Source organism: Littorina saxatilis, linkage group LG7 (assembly GCF_037325665.1).
Source record: "Littorina saxatilis isolate snail1 linkage group LG7, US_GU_Lsax_2.0, whole genome shotgun sequence".
NCBI classification, from domain to species: domain Eukaryota; kingdom Metazoa; phylum Mollusca; class Gastropoda; order Littorinimorpha; family Littorinidae; genus Littorina; species Littorina saxatilis.
Window position 1 is genome coordinate 680,412 of NC_090251.1, and position 6,000 is coordinate 686,411.

The window sequence follows — 6,000 nt, forward strand, 5'->3', positions numbered from 1 at the left end:
GGCTCTCAGCTTGCTTGAAGCGCGAAGAGGGACTTGAGGTGTGTTTGTGTTTGGAGGATGCAAGGTGTATGTGCAGGTGAAACTGGCATAAATCTGACGTAGGTCGATATACGCTCGCCGAGTTCAAAGAGACCACAGCCATGTTGGCCCGTAAAGCTTTCCCTCACAATGGCGTCGGCGTCAAGATGAAAGGGCGTTGCGCTCGTATTCCCCCCCCCCCCCATCCCCGCATAGATTTGGCTAGGTGCAGAGCATAGATTTGGCTAGGTGCAGAGCATAGATTTGGCTAGGTGCAGAGCATAGATTTGGCTAGATGCAGAGCATAGATTTGGCTAGGTGCAGAGCATAAATTTGGCTAGGTGCAGAGCATATATTTGGCTAGGTGCAGAGCATAAATTTGGCTAGGTGCAGAGCATATATTTGGCTAGGTGCAGAGCATAAATTTGGCTAGGTGCAGAGCATAAATTTGGCTAGGTGCAGAGCATAAATTTGGCTAGGTGCAGAGCATATATTTGGCTAGGTGCAGAGCATATATTTGGCTAGGTGCAGAGCATAGATTTGGCTAGGTGCAGAGCATATATTTGGCTAGGTGCAGAGCATAAATTTGGCTAGGTGCAGAGCATAGATTTGACTAGGTGCAGAGCATAGATTTGGCTAGGTGCAGAGCATAGATTTGGCTAGGTGCAGAGCATAAATTTGGCTAGGTGTAGAGCATAGATTTGGCTAGGTGCAGAGCATAGATTTGTCTAGGTGCAGAGCATAGATTTGGCTAGGTGCAGAGCATAGATTTGGCTAGGTGCAGAGCTAGGTGCAAACCATAGATTTGGCTAGGTGCAGAGCTGGGGCGGGTGTCACGGGCCAGGAACACAGACCGTCACCTGCAGTGGAACGAGTGAAATGCAGCAATTCATCCCAAGAAATCTGGTTTCACGAGAAAGATTTGTGTGGGGCGACTGTGCCTCTTCGTTCGGGAAGGTACCCTATTACAGTGCTGCCCTCCCCCCCCCCCCCCCCCCCCAGCACCACTTTTGAATGACCGCAGTCAGGTAACGAAACGGTGGTCCGACTGTCAGTGTGACGAAGCTGTGGTCCGACTGTCAGTGTAACGAAACAGTGGTCCGACTGTCAGTGTGACGAAGCTAGCTGTGGTCCGACTGTCAGTGTAACGAAACAGTGGTCCGACTGTCAGTGTGACGAAGCTGTGGTCCGACTGTCAGTGTGACGAAACGGTGGTCCGACTGTCAGTGTAACGAAACGGTGGTCCGACTGTCAGTGTGACGAAGCTGTGGTCCGACTGTCAGTGTGACGAAGCGGTGGTCCGACTGTCAGTGTAACGAAACGGTGGTCCGACTGTCAGTGTGACGAAACGGTGGTCCGACTGTCAGTGTGACGAAACGGTGGTCCGACTGTCAGTGTAACGAAGCGGTGGTCCGACTGTCAGTGTGACGAAGCGGTGGTCCGACTGTCAGTGTAACGAAGCGGTGGTCCGACTGTCAGTGTAACGAAGCGGTGGTCCGACTGTCAGTGTAACGAAACGGTGGTCCGACTGTCAGTGTAACGAAGCGGTGGTCCGACTGTCAGTGTGACGAAGCGGTGGTCCGACTGTCAGTGTAACGAAACGGTGGTCCGACTGTCAGTGTAACGAAACAGTGGTCCGACTGTCAGTGTGACGAAACGGTGGTCCGACTGTCAGTGTAACGAAGCGGTGGTCCGACTGTCAGTGTGACGAAACGGTGGTCCGACTGTCAGTGTAACGAAACGGTGGTCCGACTGTCAGTGTGACGAAGCGGTGGTCCGACTGTCAGTGTGACGAAGCTGTGGTCCGACTGTCAGTGTGACGAAACGGTGGTCCGACTGTCAGTGTGACGAAGCTGTGGTCCGACTGTCAGTGTAACGAAACGGTGGTCCGACTGTCAGTGTGACGAAGCTGTGGTCCGACTGTCAGTGTAACGAAACGGTGGTCCGACTGTCAGTGTGACGAAGCGCATCCCGCGTCAGTCTTTTCTTGTATGGAGCTAGGGTAGAGCAAGCACCAGTGAGTTAATGGTGTGCTATCCTGACAAGGGACGTCACTGTGTTGTGTTGTACGGAGCTAGGGTAGAGCAAGCACCAGTGAGTTAAGGGTGTGCTATCCTGACAAGGGACGTCACTGTGTTGTGTTGTACGGAGCTAGGGTAGAGCAAGCACCAGTGAGTTAAGGGTGTGCTATCCTGACAAGGGACGTCACTGTGTTGTGTTGTACGGAGCTAGGGTAGAACAAGCACCAGTGAGTTAAGGGTGTGCTATCCTGACAAGGGACGTCACTGTGTTGTGTTGTACGGAGCTAGGGTAGAGCAAGCACCAGTGAGTTAAGGGTGTGCTATCCTGACAAGGGACGTCACTGTGTTGTGTTGTACGGAGCTAGGGTAGAACAAGCACCAGTGAGTTAAGGGTGTGCTATCCTGACAAGGGACGTCACTGTGTTGTGTTGTACGGAGCTAGGGTAGAACAAGCACCAGTGAGTTAAGGGTGTGCTATCCTGACAAGGGACGTCACTGTGTTGTGTTGTACGGAGCTAGGGTAGAGCAAGCACCAGTGAGTTAAGGGTGTGCTATCCTGACAAGGGACGTCACTGTGTTGTGTTGTACGGAGCTAGGGTAGAGCAAGCACCAGTGAGTTAATGGTGTGCTTTCCTGACAAGGGACGTCACTGTGTTGTGTTGTACGGAGCTAGGGTAGAGCAAGCACCAGTGAGTTAAGGGTGTGCTATCCTGACAAGGGACGTCACTGTGTTGTGTTGTACGGAGCTAGGGTAGAGCAAGCACCAGTGAGTTAATGGTGTGCTTTCCTGACAAGGGACGTCACTGTGTTGTGTTGTACGGAGCTAGGGTAAAGCAAGCACCAGTGAGTTAAGGGTGTGCTATCCTGACAAGGGACGTCACTGTGTTGTGTTGTACGGAGCTAGGGTAGAGCAAGCACCAGTGAGTTAAGTGTGTGCTATCCTGATAAGGGACGTCACTGTGTTGTGTTGTACGGAGCTAGGGTAGAGTAAGCACCAGTGAGTTAAAGGTGTGCTATCCCGACAAGGGACTACTTGGGTTGCTGCCCCTGGCGCAAAGACATACCTGTATGACGCTGCCTGACGTTTCTTCTGCATCCAGATCTCAGTTGATCGATGGACTTCTAGAACAGCCAGCATATTACACATCTAGAACCGCCAGCATATTACTCATCTAGAACTGCCAGCATATTACACATCTAGAACTGCCAGCATATTACACAACTAGAACCGCCAGCATATTACACATCTAGAACCGCCAGCATATTACACATCTAGAACCGCCAGCATATTACACATCTACAACTGCCAGCATATTACACATTTAGAACTGCCAGCATATTACACATCTAGAACCGCCAGCATATTACACATTTAGAACCACCAGCATATTACACATCTAGAACTGCCAGCATATTACACATCTACAACCGCCAGCATATTACACATCTAGAACTGCCAGCATATTACACATTTACAACCGCCAGCATATTACACATCTACAACTGCCAGGATATTACACATCTAGAACCGCCAGCATATTACACATCTAGAACTGCCAGCATATTACACATCTAGAACTGCCAGCATATTACACATCTAGAACCGCCAGCATATTACACATCTAGAACTGCCAGCATATTACACATCTAGAACTGCCAGCATATTACACATCTAGAACTGCCAGCATATTACACATCTAGAACTGCCAGCATATTACACATCTAGAACCGCCAGCATATTACACATCTATAACCGCCAGCATATTACACATCTATAACCGCCAGCATATTACACATCTACAACCGCCAGCATATTACACATCTAGAACTGCCAGCATATTACACATCTAGAACTGCCAGCATATTACACATCTACAACCGCCAGCATATTACACATCTATAACCGCCAGCATATTACACATCTACAACCGCCAGCATATTACACATCTAGAACTGCCAGCATATTACACATCTACAACCGCCAGCATATTACACATCTACAACCGCCAGCATATTACACATCTACAACCGCCAGCATATTACACATCTAGAACTGCCAGCATATTACACATCTACAACCGCCAGCATATTACACATCTATAACCGCCAGCATACTACACATCTACAACCGCCAGCATACTACACATCTATAACCGCCAGCATATTACACATCTACAACCGCCAGCATATTACACATCTAGACAACCGCCAGCATATTACACATCTATAACCGCCAGCATATTACACATCTACAACCGCCAGCATATTACACATCTATAACCGCCAGCATATTACACATCTACAACCGCCAGCATATTACACATCTAGAACTGCCAGCATATTACACATCTAGAACTGCCAGCATATTACACATCTACAACCGCCAGCATATTACACATCTACAACCGCCAGCATACTACACATCTACAACCGCCAGCATATTACACATCTAGAACTGCCAGCATATTACACATCTACAACCGCCAGCATATTACACATCTACAACCGCCAGCATACTACACATCTACAACCGCCAGCATATTACACATCTACAACCGCCAGCATATTACAGATTTGCTCCTGCGAAACACTTTTCTGGGCTTTGTGTTTTTGCAGAAATCCGAAAACGTTGGTTTCACTCCTGCAAGATGCAAACAGTAGATGGTGCAAGAGAGAGTTGAGGCCATGACGTCATTGCCACACTGGGGTTAATGCATGCAGGTCACCTACGAAGGCGCCGCTTTAGTATTCAGGTGACCTGGCTATTGCTGTTGTGGCCTTGGGTTAATGCATGCAGTTGAACCACGAAGACGCTGCTCTAGTATTCAGGGGATCTGGTTATTGACGCTGTGACCTGGGGTTAATGCATGCAGTTGAACCACGAAGACGCTGCTCTAGTATTCAGGGGACCTGGTTATTGACGCTGTGACCTAGGGTTAATGCATGCAGGTGACCAACAACGACACACCTGGACATTCTCCACGAAGACGCTGCTTTAGCATGCAGGTGACCAACAACGACACACCTGGACATTCTCCATGAAGACGCTGCTTTAGCATTCAGATGACCAACAACGACACACCTGGACATTCTCCATGAAGACGCTGCTTTAGCATTCAGATGACCAACAACGACACACCTGGACATTCTCCGTGAAGACGCTGCTTTAGCATTCAGATGACCAACAACGACACACCTGGACATTCTCCATGAAGACGCTGCTTTAGCATGCAGGTGACCAACAACGACACACCTGGACATTCTCCATGAAGACGCTGCTTTAGCATGCAGGTGACCAACAACGACACACCTGGACATTCTCCATGAAGACGCTGCTTTAGCATGCAGGTGACCAACAACGACACACCTGGACATTCTCCATGAAGACGCTGCTTTAGCATGCAGGTGACCAACAACGACACACCTGGACATTCTCCATGAAGACGCTGCTTTAGCATGCAGGTGACCAACAACGACACACCTGGACATTCTCCATGAAGACGCTGCTTTAGCATGCAGGTGACCAACAACGACACACCTGGACATTCTCCATGAAGACGCTGATTTAGTATTCAGGGGACCTGGACATTCTCCATGAAGACGCTGCTTTAGTATTCAGGGGACCTGGATATTCTCCATGAAAATGCTGCTTTAGTATTCAGGGGACCTGGACATTGTCCATGAAAATGCTGCTTTAGTATTCAGGGGACCTGGACATTCTCCATGAAAATGCTGGTTTAGTATTCAGGGGACCTGGACATTCTCCATGAAGACGCTGCTTTAGTATTCAGGGGACCTGGACATTCTCCATGAAGACGCTGCTTTAGTATTCAGGGGACCTGGACATTCTCCATGAAGACGCTGCTTTAGTATTCAGGGGACCTGGACATTCTCCATGAAGACGCTGCTTTAGTATTCAGGGGACCTGGACATTCTCCATGAAGACGCTGCTTTAGTATTC